Source organism: Girardinichthys multiradiatus, chromosome 19 (genome assembly GCF_021462225.1).
Source record: "Girardinichthys multiradiatus isolate DD_20200921_A chromosome 19, DD_fGirMul_XY1, whole genome shotgun sequence".
Lineage (NCBI taxonomy): Eukaryota > Metazoa > Chordata > Actinopteri > Cyprinodontiformes > Goodeidae > Girardinichthys > Girardinichthys multiradiatus.
The window spans coordinates 14,215,172-14,229,885 of NC_061811.1; positions in this window are offsets into that span (position 1 = coordinate 14,215,172).

A 14,714-nucleotide genomic window follows, 5' to 3' on the forward strand; every position below is an offset into this window, starting at 1 on the left:
CAAAGCTCTCAATTTACCGGTTGGTCTACGTTCCTACCCTCACCTATGGCCATGAACTTTGGGTCATGACCGAAAGAACGAGATCCCGGATACAAGCGGCTGAAATGAGCTTCCTCCGTAGGGTGGCCGGGCACTCCCTTAGAGATAGGGCGAGGAGCTTGGCCATCCGGGAGGGGCTCGGAGTAGTGCCGCTGCTCCTCCACATCGGGAGGAGCCAGTTGAGGTGGCTCGGGCATCTATACCGGATGCCTCCTGGATGCCTTCCTCGGGAGGTGTTCCAGGCTTGTCACACCGGGAGGATGCCCAGGGGACGGCCCAGGACACGCTGGAGGGACTATGTCTTTCGGCTGGCCTGGGAACACCTTGGGCTCCCCCTGGAGGAGCTGGAGGAGGTGTCTGGAGAGAGGGACGTCTGGGCGTCTCTGCTGAGTCTGCTGCCCCCGCGACCCAGTCCCGGATAAGCAGAAGACGACGAGTACGAGTACTTATTCTGTGGTGGAATACAGTCTAAACATACTTTTAGGTTCAATTAGAATATATTTAAAGTTTGACTTAAATGTTTTGCACTATGTTTGAAATTCAAGTGGATCTAATAATCCTCTCAACCTCACCTCAAAACTAGAGAGAAATTGGCTATATGAAAGAAAGGGATTAAAAAGGTCCGAACAGTCTGTCAGTTCTAGTAAGTAATATTAGATTGTTGCTGTTTATGGTCAGACATCAAGTTAGCCATTGTGCTTTTTGCATGCCAGCTATGAAGCTGTCCAGCTGGCAGTGAAATGCTCTTTGCTGTGTGTAACCCTTCTGCTGCCAAAAGCACCTTTTGACTAATGAGCTAACAAACAGAACCCATTTCACTCAGCTGTAAGAACTTAACTCAGGAATGCTGAAAACCCTTTTGACAAAAGAAGAAGGGAGTGTTTGGTTTGTGAGAAATCTTAGGCTTGTCATGTATCATGAGGTTCTGCTGGCCACACAAAGGGATGCTTACGTTTTAGAAATAGTGTCAAATATTTTTACAAGTAGCTGAAGGTTACAGAGTTCATTTTAAGATTTATAAAACTCTTAGCATATACTCTCATCGGCGGTACTCCCGTCGATGGTTCTTCTGGGGTTCCTGTGCTCGGGGGGGTCCTAGGATGTCTATGGCTTGGCTCTCCTCTGTATCTGTTCCTGGTCCTGCGGGGCAGGTCTGTGGCTCCTCACACTTGCTATTGCATATTTTTATGGAGAAACCTTGTATACACAAGCGCGCTCACACTCAGACCCACAGGTGTATACATCTTACATTCATAGTACCGTGTATTTTTTGGTAAAATAGCTGTTAATATGAATGTTTCCACAGGTGTAGAAGCAAACAGGGTGTTATCTTGTATTCTTGTCATCCTTCTTTCTCTCCTCCATTCTTTTCTCCTTCTCAGCCTTTTTCCTTTTTGCCCCACCTCTCTCTCTTTTGTGCTTCTTAAGTTTTTCCTTTTCGTTTCTGTCTCCGTGTCCGTAACCATGGAAAGAATACCAAAGCAGTTTCTAATAGAGTTTCTTTTATAAATTTCAAGTAGAGCTTTAAAGCGTGAGCTGTAATGCTCCACTTGTGAAAGTAAATCTGTTGGGCTTTTTCTTGGCACTCAGACAACAATTCTGAGCTCTCGGACAAGACATGATTAAGAAAAAAAAGAGACATCATCATTTATTTATGGTCATATGGACAAACACGCACACACAATTAATTCAACAATGTTTATGTATATACACTACCAGTCAAAAGTTTTAGAACCACTTTCTCATTCAATGGTTTTCTTTATGTTTATGACTATTTACATTGTATGTCTATATTCTCACTGAAGGCATCAAAACAGTGAATGAACACATATGGAATTATGCAGCAAACAAAAATTATAAAAGAGCTTTAATTGTGTTTTTTATTTTAGATTCCTTAAATTAGCCACCCTTTGCTGTGATGACTGAAATATTAACCTTTGGCCGTCTCTCAATGAATCTCTGGGAAGTTCTTTCAAGACTCTTTGGTGACCACCTCATGAAGCTCATGGAAAGACCGCAAAGAGAGCAAGGCAGTAATCAGAGGAAAGGGTGGCTATTTTGAAGAATCTAAAATATAAAAACGTTTTGTTACTTCACATCTTTTGTTTAATATATAATTCCCTGTGTGTTCCTTCACAGTTTTGTTGCCATTGTTGAGAATCTACAATGTAAATAGACATGAAAATAAAAGGACCCATTAAGTGAGAAAGTGTATCTAAATCTTTTGACCGATAGTGATAGTGAGTGATATGAGAAATATGAGTGTGCCATCTTGGGGCAACGTCCTGGGCCATTTTTATTATTTCTGCCGCAGTCTGCCTATGGTAATGTATGGTCATGACTGAATGACTGTTAATCATAATTCAGGCAAAGCGTCTGCATCTTTATTTTAGCATAGCAGAGATAGTGAACAGACACTAAGGGGGCATTAAATTGTTAAATGTTCTTTCCAGTAGGGGTTTTTCTCTTGTTTACTTTTTGTCTGCTCAGCATCCTGTAAGTAAGTTTGGGGGTGGATGACTTTAAAGTGTTTGTATTTCTGGGATAAGTTAATTGGTTTTCTTTAGTTATTTAAGTACTAAATGTTGGTATTATTGCTCTCTCTTCCATCATGACTGCCTAAACATGTTTGGTACTTTATGGAAGAAAATTTAATTGAACTGAATTGAATTGAAGTGTTGAAGTGTTGGGCTTCTGTTGTTATCCACAAATACATATATAAAAGTATTAATACAGTAATAATTAATAGATTAATATATGTGTTACAGTGATGCTCGTTTGTCAGATTAAAAGCACCTTTTGAAAATAACCTTAAAGCAGGTATTGAACATACTTTCATTAAGCCCACATTTCTGTATTAAAAATGTTTTATTTGTTAATTGGTCTGATGTAATATTCTAATCTTAAAAGTCATGTTTTCATTAGTTGTAAGAGAAAAATCATATCAAACAGAAATAAAGGCTCAAAAACATCATCCTGTATGTAATTAATTAATTAATATAATGTGCTTCACTTAGTGAACTGAGTTAGTGAAATAAATGAAATTTTCAAAAATATTCAAATTTATTGAAAATGACTGTAGTTGTCTTATGTTGGAGTGTAGGACCACATTGCAGACAAGGGTAGAAAGCCGCAAAGTGAGCAATGATGGTTAGTTTAATAAATAAATGCAGGCTTACAGGGTAGATCCTAGACTGCAAACACAGACTGGTTAACAGGCATGGCACAGGCAGGAAACAGGGTAACATCCGGGCTGCAAACAGTAGGAATCAGTATCAAACAATGAAAACCAGAGAGCTTAAATACTAAGGAAAGGGGAGTGTGGACCAATGAACTGGGAGAGGACTAATCAGGAGAATATGAGACAGCTGGTAACCAGGAGACTGCAGGGAACTGAGGGAGTGTGGCAATAAATTAGCAGGAATGGAGGGAGGTAACAGAAACACATCTAAATAAACCGAAGCAAGTAAACAATGAGACTAAAGGACATTAACATGGGGGAACCAGATCTACAAGGAAATATAAACTGAACACAACTAACACAAGAAGTAACTAAACAGAAGGAATCTAATAAACCTTTGAATGAAGAACCTGGCCTAGCAGAGAAAGTAAACAATCTCAAAAACCTGACACAGGCGAATACGACAGTAGTAGTGAAGAATCTGGATTGTTACTACTTGTACAGGTCCTTCTCAAAATATTAGCATATTGTGATAAAGTTCATTATTTTCCATAATGTAATGATGAAAATTTAACATTCATATATTTTAGATTCATTGCACACTAACTGAAATATTTCAGGTCTTTTATTGTCTTAATACGGATGATTTTGGCATACAGCTCATGAAAACCCAAAATTCCTATCTCACAAAATTAGCATATTTCATCCGACCAATAAAAGAAAAGTGTTTTTAATACAAAAACGTCAACCTTCAAATAATCATGTACAGTTATGCACTCAATACTTGGTCGGGAATCCTTTTGCAGAAATGACTGCTTCAGTGCGGCGTGGCATGGAGGCAATCAGCCTGTGGCACTGCTGAGGTCTTATGGAGGCCCAGGATGCTTCGATAGCGGCCTTTAGCTCATCCAGAGTGTTGGGTCTTGAGTCTCTCAACGTTCTCTTCACAATATCCCACAGATTCTCTATGGGGTTCAGGTCAGGAGAGTTGGCAGGCCAATGGAGCACAGTGATACCATGGTCAGTAAACCATTTACCAGTGGTTTTGGCACTGTGAGGAGGTGCCAGGTCGTGCTGAAAAATGAAATCTTCATCTCCATAAAGCTTTTCAGCAGATGGAAGCATGAAGTGCTCCAAAATCTCCTGATAGCTAGCTGCATTGACCCTGCCCTTGATAAAACACAGTGGACCAACACCAGCAGCTGACACGGCACCCCAGACCATCACTGACTGTGGGTACTTGACACTGGACTTCTGGCATTTTGGCATTTCCTTCTCCCCAGTCTTCCTCCAGACTCTGGCAACTTGATTTCTGAATGACATGCAGAATTTGCTTTCATCCGAAAAAAGTACTTTGGACCACTGAGCAACAGTCCAGTGCTGCTTCTCTGTAGCCCAGGTCAGGCGCTTCTGCCGCTGTTTCTGGTTCAAAAGTGGCTTGACCTGGGGAATGCGGCACCTGTAGCCCATTTCCTGCACACGCCTGTGCACGGTGGCTCTGGATGTTTCTACTCCAGACTCAGTCCACTGCTTCCGCAGGTCCCCCAAGGTCTGGAATCGGCCCTTCTCCACAATCTTCCTCAGGGTCCGGTCACCTCTCCTCGTTGTGCAGCGTTTTCTGCCACACTTTTTCCTTCCCACAGACTTCCCACTGAGGTGCCTTGATACAGCACTCTGGGAACAGCCTATTCGTTCAGAAATTTCTTTCTGTGTCTTACCCTCTTGCTTGAGGGTGTCAATAGTGGCCTTCTGGACAGCAGTCAGGTCGGCAGTCTTACCCATGATTGGGGTTTTGAGTGATGAACCAGGCTGGGAGTTTTAAAGGCCTCAGGAATCTTTTGCAGGTGTTTAGAGTTAACTCGTTGATTCAGATGATTAGGTTCATAGCTCGTTTAGAGACCCTTTTAATGATATGCTAATTTTGTGAGATAGGAATTTTGGGTTTTCATGAGCTGTATGCCAAAATCATCCGTATTAAGACAATAAAAGACCTGAAATATTTCAGTTAGTGTGCAATGAATCTAAAATATATGAATGTTAAATTTTCATCATGACTTTATGGAAAATAATGAACTTTATCACAATATGCTAATATTTTGAGAAGGACCTGTATTTTCAGTCTTAGACAAACAGGTGCAGTCGAATATGTTGTATATGTCTCTTCGCTGTTTGCACAGCCTCTAAATGCTCCACACGGACAAAAACTGCACATGTGCCAACAGATCTGTACAACTGCTTGTGTCTTATTGCCTTTTTTTCAGTGTGCTTGCTTCAGGGATCTGAAAGCACACCAAGTCAGGTAATGTGATTGCTGTCCTATTTACTTGACAGAAGGTGCGGCATCATTTAAATTTTTGCAAATGTTCTGAGACAAAATATGATGTTAGGTGAAAGTGATTTGGTGTTCTGCCATTATTGATATTTGACCGGGAGAACAACTGTGCTGAAGAAAACCACAAATTAGAAGGTACAGTACCTTCCAGAAGCCCACGTAGACAGGTCAGACATGTGTGGCTAAAAAAACTGCTATGTGTTATTTCAACACTGCATATCACCCTGAACACACCGTGAAACACTGTGGGGGCAGCATTATGCTGCGGAGATGCTTTTCTTCAGCAGAGACAGGGAAGATGGTCACAGCTGATGGGACTAGAGCTGGAACTAAGCACAGGGCAATCTTTATACTTCTTTCTACTTCCTTGACAGTCACTGGTAAATTAATTATAGGTACAACTTAGTGTAGGCCTAAGATAGATTTGGTGCAGGTTTTAAAATTCTAATAAGATGATCAGTTTCTGTTTGTTTTTCCACTATGGAAATATAAAGATGTAGGTCACCTTTTAATTGAAAACATCAAAATGGTATTTTCACTTTACTACATACAAAATTTATTTTCATGTTTCTAGCAATCTTACTAAATGCATGCTCACAAGATAGAGGAGATTCCAGGCTACCTTTGAACTTACCTCCATGGGAGCCCAGAGGTCCCACAGTACTGCAGAATTGGTCGAAATTAATGTGTGTGTGTGTGTGTGTGTGTGTGTGTCTGTCTGTTCCTGTCTTGGCATCACAGTGAGAACCATTTTCCCGATTTCACCATCAAATTGAGGAATGTTTGTACCAAAGTGAGGACATTTTGCTGGTCCTCACGACCTATTTTGCTAACGGTTAGGTTTAGGACTAAGGTGTGAATTGACTTTAGTTTAAGGTTAGGCATGCACTGGTAATGGTTAGGTTTAGGGCTATTGTCAGGGTTAGGGCATAGAAAGGGTTGAAAATGACTGAAAATCAATGGAAGTTGATGGGAGTCAACACATGGCCCTCACTACATATAGCAAAATAAGACAGTGTGTGTGTGTGCGTGTTTAAATCCCATTTATAGTGTTGTTGCATTAAGCTTTACAGCACAAACTGAAAGCTAACGGCATTAGTTCATCCTCCCACACACAGATACACATTTACAGTATAGTTAGCTATGTTTTTCTAGGCTCAGTTCATTCAGATATTAGGAAGTGTGTTCTTGGTGTGAAAGCCCTCAAGGATATTAAACTTCTAGTGAGACTTTCTTCATGATGGCAGTAAGGTTAGGCCACACTCTAAGCTGTATTGAACTTCCTAGACTTTCATATAGTGTAAATGTATCCACAGACATAACAGTGTCCCAGTTTGCATGTTTCCCATGATATCATGCGTCTATAATGTTGACTTTAATACTGTCCAAATTTTCCAGTTGAGTTTAATATGAGCCTTCAGGGAAATGTGCTACTCTGTGTTGTAAGTTGCAAGTTTAAACACTTCCAGGGGTCTTCATTGGGCTCTTTACAAGACCACTAAGTTTGCAGTTTCTGAGCTATTGGAACCATTTGTTGTTGAGCACACAGCAATTGGCTAAATTAATGCATTTCTGGCACAAATGTGTTGTGACTATGAATCTGAAAATATTATTTAATATTTAATATTAATAATTTAATATTTTATCAAGGGAGGGGTTTGGAGTAGAGCCGCTGCTCCTCCACATCGAGAGGAGCCAGTTGAGGTGGCTTGGGCATCTTTACCGTATGCCTCCTGGACGCCTTCCTCGGGAGGTGTTCCAGGCACGTCCCACCGGGAGGAGGCCCAGGGGACGACCCAGGACACGCGGTCTGTTAAGAGTTGTCCTGTGAATACCAGCCCAGTAAGGCGGTGGTATTAGGACAAAATCAAAAGGGTGAGCAAAGCTCTGACATTATTGAACAGAAAAACTCTGCACACACATGGAATGGATTCACACAACTTCTTAAAATACAAGAATTTATTAACAAAAATAAGTCAACTCAAAATCAAACATATTTCAATCAACAAACTCTTTACTATGCTAAAACAACCCAACTAAACTACCAAGCAGAATTAAACAATAGGGAAGATTAATGGGCTATGAACAATATAAAAAAGTTGATTAAAGATGATTGGAAATTATGACCAAAAGAGTGATGCAACATTACCATGCAATGTTTATGTTTGAGAACCAAGGATTATCTTGAAGAATCTGGAAGTGAAGTTCAGTTAGTCTTGGAACCAACTTAGGCAATAATCAGCAACCTTTAGACAACCATTCACAATGCAAGATCAGATAAAATATTATTTTAATAAAATAATGTTTTAAATAATGATCTACTGAATAAAACCAACCTTCTGGATGACCAATTCTCAACGGTGTCTCATTAGCTGCCTTTGTTTATTAAAATAATATTTAAAGAAATATTATTAAGGAAGTGGTAAAATATCTAAGGAAATATTTTAGAAAAGAGCCAAATCTTTCTGGAGAAATGGGGTTTAATGGTGTTTACTTAGTTATCAAATTTAGTAAAATAATGTTAGGGAAATATTATTTACTGGATTGAAAACTAACAACCTTTCTGGGTAAATATTCTTTAGCAACAAGCATGTGTTCTTAGCTGTTAACAGTTAAAGCTAACAAAAGAAGCTGATAGTTTAGCACCAGAATCAAACACACACCTTTTAAAATACCGTCAATAAAAGGGTTAAAATGCATAAGCGCGGACGGTGCGTTATGATCAATCTTCTGTGTTTAAAATCACCTTTTAAATAAAGTTTGTCTTAACTTTAAAAACACACAAACACAGAACACAAAACTTCTTCGTTACAGTTTCCTAAACCTGCCTGGTTTGTTCCTTTAACATCACAATGCTGTTTTTCACTATATACAGATAAAAACGTCATAGATTCTGCTGCTGGTTGGACATTTGTTGGGACCCGCAGCCATGGTTACAACGTGAAAGGCCAGTACAAAGTTTCCTGGAACTTTCAAAATAAACTGCATTAACCTACTTCTGGCACAGCCAGGAAACGGGGTAACTGCGGACTTCCTGTGACGTCACTGTCCAAATAAAAGCACCGCTCTTGGTACATCCTGCCTCTTCTACGCGGGTCACACAGGGACCTGGAGAGAGAGAGACCCAGCGCGCTAATGTCTCTTTGCTGGCAAACAGACATAACTCTTCAACTGGATCCGAGAGTGTCATACAATCATCGATCATATGCACTAAGACAAGTACAAATGAATCACTGTCTGTGTATCCGGTAGATTCATTCATGACTTTCTCAAGAGAAGTTCAACCTGTTACATAGAAATCCAAACCTAGAAACACGTGGCCATCCACTTAAACTGACAGGCTGTGCAATTAGAGTATAAATCAGAGAAGCAGCCAAGTGACCCAAAGTAACTCTAGAGGAGTTGCAGGCATTCATAGCTCAGGTGGGAGAATCTGTCAACAGGATAATTATTAGTCATGCACTCCACAAATGTGGCTGTTCTATAAAAGTGACAAAAAAACAGACATTGTTGATAGAAAGACATTAGAAGCATGGACAGGGAAGCTGGTGAAAATTGATGAGATATTGATCAAGCCAAAAACAGGACAGACCTGGTTGAAAACCTGTTTTGAGGCTGCAAAAGATTTAAGATTTCGACATAGATTCAATTTCCAACAGGATAAACACCACAGACCTATAGCCAGAGCTACAACGGGATAATTTAGAACAAAGCATATTTAAGCATTAGAATGGCCCAGTCAAAGTACAAACTAAATTCAGTTAAGAATTTGTGGAAGTTTGAAAATGTATGTTTAAAGATGTTTTCCATCTAATCTATATGGCAAAGAAGTTTGAACAAAGGCTCTCTTGCTTTGGTTTGTCCTACATGTGTAAAACTAGCAGAACTAAAGGCCTGCAGTTGTAGTTTGAGAGAATGTGGCTCTAGAAAGTATTTACTCATATTATGCAGTGTTGGTCTGCCATATAAAAATCTCAGTAAAATGCACTGAGGTTTGTAGTAACGTTACAAAATGTAAAAATGTTAAACAGGTCTGAATGCTTTTGATTTTGCCCCTTCAAACCTGGTCAGAAGTTTACATTAACTAGAGTTTTAACTTGTAAAATTGCTGCCTGCTAGGAGAGTTATGAGAATAAACCAAAGCAGGCGAGGTAAGGAAATGAGAATAATGTGTATAATTATGTTTGCATTGTTTTCATTAAAATCTTGGCAAAAAGTTACTTTCACATCTCAGGAATTCCTAAACCACAAGTATGCATGTTTTTGGAGCAAACAAAATCTAAAATACTTAAAGTACCACTGAAAATAAAATAATAAATTACATTTTCAAGTTGTTTTTTTTTCACTATATTGTTAACTGTTGGGTCTATTAGCTGGTCAGCTGCACATCATGGTTAAGTGTGAGGATTGCTGCCTTAGCATTACTGGAACACTTTGCCAAAGAGAAGAATGAGGATGAAATATAATTTAAAACAGCATGATTAAATATCCTACTGAGGTGGTGTTCAGCAGTTTTTCATTAGATGTTATTATGCGAGCTCTTCAAATAAAAATAAATATTTCCATTTCTTTTTCACCAACAATCGGAACTTCACATGGATCTTACCGTGCTTTTCCACCTCTCACATCCATGTATTTTACTGTGATTTAATGCAAAAGAACAACATAAAGAATTGTATAAATGGGAATTAGAAGGTTTAAAAATGTTTTACAAATAAAAATCTGAAAGGTTTGGCATGTCAACGTATTTAGCCTTCATGAGTCCAGGATTTATTACAGAAATGTGAAATGGTAGAAGAATGATGGTTTTCAACTTTCTTCATGAATAAGTGGGGCAGCCCACCCTGAGTCCATACATTGTAGAACCATCTTTTACAGCATTTACAGTTGCAAAGCCTTTTGCAAAGTCTATATCTGCTGAAGAAAAGCATCCCCATAGCATGATTTTACCATAAATATTTCCCAATGGAAACAGTGTGCAGAGTTAGTTTTCCTCCACCTAATGTGTTTTTTATGCAGGTCAAAAGGTTACATTTTGGTCCCATCTTACCAGATAAGACAATGACGTCTTCCACTTATTCAATATGTTTGCTAGATGACTTCTAAAGGTAAATGATTGCACCACATTTTAACTAGGTTTGTTCAGAGTAAAGGGGAGCGACTACAAATGCATGCATCATTTTCACTTTTTAGATTTGTATGATAATTTTTGAAAGATCTTTGAAAAATGTCCTTTCCACTCGACAGTTATGCACTACTTTGTCTTGGTCTAACGCACAAATGATCTAAATACCACACACGACAATTTAAGAGATGTGCATACTTTTGTGGGTTCTGTATTTCTGTTACTACTCTTGTCTTGAGCTTTATTTTTCTGGCAAACAAAGATTTTGTAGCTTTGCATATCCTAAATTAGGCACATGTGCAAGTAGGGTGTGCATGTATTATTTTACACTGACTTTAATGCTATAATCATTTAAAGTTTTACCCTTTAAACTTACAAGGCTCAGCCAGTTAAAATTATGGTTCCTATTGCTCATACACTATTGAAGACAGTTTCCATTCTGTCTATGGAAATACAAACTTTGACTCGGACACAAGTATACATAAAAAGTTTCTAAACCTTTAAGACATGCAGAGTGCAAATTCTCACCTATTTCCAGATTCGTTTAGAAATTTAATCTAAAACCTGTTGGAAAACTTTAAGGCTCCTGGAATATCTCACAGAGGCACATTGTGTAGTATGGATCATTGTTGTGTCAACCTTTGAGTGAAGGGACTGAAACACTGAAGATGTTTAATCTGAGAATCTTTATGAACAATGTTACAAGAGTAAATCTACTACTGATATATCATCCAATATTAGTGCTGTCAATCTATTTAGTTTCTTGAGGCCTCTGCACTAGTCACCATTTAAGATAAACATTATTTGCTTGGTCATGATTAAAATACTTCTTGTTATGTGGAAAGCCAGGGTTTCCAGGCAAAGGATGACCTATCTCTGGGATTCCTAGCATTGTTACAGATGTTTTTACTGAGCAAAACCAGATGCAACTTCAATATTTTCCAGTATCTATATTGCACAGACCTGCCTGAAGGCATATGGTATACTATCTTTCATTATTTATTTTGTTATTTGTTTTGTGATTCCTGGGTTAATATAAATAAACTTATAAAACAACTGTTTTTAAAATTTAGACATGGGGGTTGAAGATTTTTCAATACAACATAATTTGGTTTGTTGAACTTGTAGATGCATGATTGTATTTGTTGAGTTTGCATGGAAGATTTTTATTTTCATAATTTTAAGGGTCTGGTGACTGGAAACATAACCTGTATATCTGTGTGCCCTCTGTGTTCTGGAGAGCATGACATCTAAAGCCATTCCAATGTTTTTCTCCAGGAAATGAATAAACAGAGCCTGACGGTAAAGAGGCTGGAGAAACGGATTGTTGTTCTTCTTCTTGTGATTGATAATGACGGGCACCGTTTTTAAGATTTACTGCTGCTTGTGGCTACTTTCAGTAAGTGGCAGCTAATTTGCCAAGTTGAAATGGCAGGGTATCAAAGATTTTGAATGAAAAATATGCTTGCCATTTGAAAAGAAAGCACTCACAGTATGCTCAAAATGGATTGTCCTCATTGTCGCTATGTCCTAATAAGTGTAAGTGACATAAAGTCATACAATAGTATTCATATCCCTTCATGTTTTTAACATTTGGTCTTGTTATAGTTGCAAACCTCAATATATTTAATTAGCATTTCATGTGATAGATGATTTCATTTATTAATGAAAAAAAGCTACCCAAATCAACAATGAGAGGGATGTCCGGGGTTCCCTCCTGGACCTGCTGTCTCTGCAACCTGATTTCGGATAAGAGGAAGACAATAGATGGATGGAAGCAACCTGACCCTGTGTTAAAAAGTAGTTGCTACCTAAACCTAATAACTGGATGAGACACCTTTGCCAGGAACAACCACCATCAATTGCTTCTGATAACCGTGGAGGGATTTTGGCCTGCTCTGGCAAATTGTTTGGTTTCCAGCATAATTGCCTTGTATAACTTCACGCCACAACATCTCAATCAGATTTATTTCTTTTGACTAGGCCACTTCAAAAGCTTTATAGTTTTTTGAGCCCTTCAGAGGGGGCCTTGCACGTGCACCTTGGATTATTAAAGCAAAGTAAAGGCCTGACATTATCCTTAAGTACAGGTCCTTCTCAAAATATTAGCATATTGTGATAAAGTTCATTATTTTCCATAATATCATGATGAAAATTTAACATTCATATATTTTCGATTCATTGCACACTAACTGAAATATTTCAGGTCTTTTATTGTCTTAATACGGATGATTTTGGCATACAGCTCATGAAAACCCAAAATTCCTATCTCACAAAATTAGCATATCATTAAAAGGGTCTCTAAACGAGCTATGAACCTAATCATCTGAATCAACGAGTTAACTCTAAACACCTGCAAAAGATTCCTGAGGCCTTTAAAACTCCCAGCCTGGTTCATCACTCAAAACCCCAATTATGGGTAAGACTGCCGACCTGACTGCTGTCCAGAAGGCCACTATTGACACCCTCAAGCAAGAGGGTAAGACACAGAAATTTCTGAACGAATAGGCTGTTCCCAGAGTGCTGTATCAAGGCACCTCAGTGGGAAGTCTGTGGGAAGGAAAAAGTGTGGCAGAAAACGCTGCACAACGAGAAGAGGTGACCGGACCCTGAGGAAGATTGTGGAGAAGGGCTGATTCCAGACCTTGGGGGACCTGCGGAAGCAGTGGACTGAGTCTGGAGTAGAAACATCCAGAGCCACCGTGCACAGGCGTGTGCAGGAAATGGGCTACAGGTGCCGCATTCCCCAGGTCAAGCCACTTTTGAACCAGAAACAGCGGCAGAAGCGCCTGACCTGGGCTACAGAGAAGCAGCACTGGACTGTTGCTCAGTGGTCCAAAGCACTTTTTTCGGATGAAAGCAAATTCTGCATGTCATTCGGAAATCAAGGTGCCAGAGTCTGGAGGAAGACTGGGGAGAAGGAAATGCCAGAAGTCCAGTGTTAAGTACCCACAGTCAGTGATGGTCTGGGGTGCCGTGTCAGCTGCTGGTGTTGGTCCACTGTGTTTTATCGAGGGCAGGGTCAATGCAGCTAGCTATCAGGAGATTTTGGAGCACTTCATGCTTCCATCTGCTGAAAAGCTTTATGGAGATGAAGATTTCATTTTTCAGCCCGACCTGGCACCTGCTCACAGTGCCAAAACCACCGGTAAATGGTTTATTGACCATGGTATCACTGTGCTCAATTGGCCTGCCAACTCTCCTGACCTGAACCCCATAGAGAATCTGTGGGATATTGTGAAGAGAACGTTGAGAGACTCAAGACCCAACACTCTGGATGAGCTAAAGGCCGCTATCGAAGCATCATGGGCCTCCATAAGACCTCAGCAGTGCCACAGGCTGATTGCCTCCATGCCACGCCGCATTGAAGCAGTCATTTCTGCAAAAGGATTCCCGACCAAGTATTGAGTGCATAACTGTACATGATTATTGGAAGGTTAACGTTTTTTGTATTAAAAACACTTTTCTTTTATTGGTCGGATGAAATATGCTAATTTTGTGAGATAGGAATTTTGGGTTTTCATGAGCTGTATGCCAAAATCATCCGTATTAAGACAATAAAAGACCTGAAATATTTCAGTTAGTGTGCAATGAATCTAAAATATATGAATGTTAAATTTTCATCATGACATTATGGAAAATAATGAACTTTATCACAATATGCTAATATTTTGAGAAGGACCTGTATTTTCTGCTAGAGAGCATAAATTCACGATTGCATCAGTTATAGCCATCATATAAGCTCCATCATGTTTGACTGTTGACCTGATGTTCTTTTTTTTTATTCTTCTTTTCTCCTCAGTCGGGAGCTGTACTCCATCTTTTCCCAAAAAATCCCTGGGGTCATCAAGGTTTGGGTAATGTGAGATGGGACGTTGTGTTTTTTTTGGTCTGCAGCAAGCTTTCCCTTTGAACTCTCCCTTCGATGCCATTATTGTCCAGTCTTTTTCTTGTTGTTGAACAAGCAAGTCTCCCTTTACTGAGACAAGTGAGGTCTACAAAACATTAGATCTTGTACTGGGTTCCTTTGTGACCTC